Source organism: Nipponia nippon, unplaced genomic scaffold, assembly GCF_047370975.1.
Source record: "Nipponia nippon isolate SJK-2023a ecotype South Korea unplaced genomic scaffold, ASM4737097v1 scaffold_9, whole genome shotgun sequence".
Lineage (NCBI taxonomy): Eukaryota > Metazoa > Chordata > Aves > Pelecaniformes > Threskiornithidae > Nipponia > Nipponia nippon.
This window is the reverse complement of record NW_028262413.1, coordinates 25534759-25535667: the sequence shown is the minus strand read 5'-3', so window position 1 is coordinate 25535667 and position 909 is coordinate 25534759. Positions and strand designations below refer to the sequence as shown.

General features: G+C 57.5%; 1 non-coding gene across 1 annotated transcript; it reads left to right on the top strand.

The window, feature by feature from the left end:
• The first annotated feature begins 313 nt into the window (after positions 1-313).
• Positions 314-396, top strand: TRNAL-CAG (transfer RNA leucine (anticodon CAG)). Its single transcript has one exon. It is a non-coding gene; the product is annotated as a tRNA-Leu (tRNA).
• Positions 397-909: the final 513 nt, after the last annotated feature.

Below are 909 nucleotides of genomic sequence, written 5' to 3'. Positions count from 1 at the left end.
CCCCTCTGTGAAAACATATTCCAGAAAGGGCAGAAAGCACCAGACAGAGAGAGGAGGAAGGAACAAAAAGAGTGCTGGGTACTGGGTGGTCGGAAGTGCGTGTAGGAGCTGCGGTTGCCTGTCAGCAGCCCTTGGTGGGAGCAGGGCAAGGGTGCTCCCTGGAGCCAGCTCCCCCTGCAGCAGTGCCCGGAGGAGGCTGGCTGAGCTGGGCTGGCTCTGGCAGCTGCGGGGGGAGGAGTGGCAGAGGCAGCAGCGGCAGCGGCAGCAGCAACGGCAACGGCAACGGCAACGGCAACGCCAAGAGCAGCAGCACGTCAGGATGGCCGAGCGGTCTAAGGCGCTGCATTCAGGTTGCAGTCTCACAGGGAGGCGTGGGTTCGAGTCCCACTCCTGACAGCCTGTTCTCTCTTGCTGCATGCCCCAGCTGCCACCCCTAGCTAGGGAGGCTTAGAAGATGAAACATGGCTGGAGGCTTCCCACATTTCCACTCTCCCCTACTGAACTCGCATTCTGCATGCCTTGGATAATCTTCTGCATGCTCTTGGATAATCTTCAAACATGCACCCACAAAATCCTCTCTCTCCCTGTCACCACTTTACACTCCAATCAACCCTTCTGCCTGGGAAGGCCTTTCAGGGAGCCAGAGAGTGCTTCAAGCGGGCTCACACCAGCTGATGGGCGCTTTGTCCTCTCGGGTCGTAAAATACCTTGAGGACAGACATTTCACAGCCTCTCTGGACCCCTGTTCCCTTGCTTAGGCACCCTCTGGGTGATCCTTTTTGTTCCTCTAGCCAGTCACAAACTGCCCGTTCAATTTCTGACCGTCGGCTCTCATCCCCCAGCCATCTCAGTAGCCTCCTTGTAGGCACTGGGAGGCTCCTATTAGATCCCCGCAAAGCCTTTTCTTCT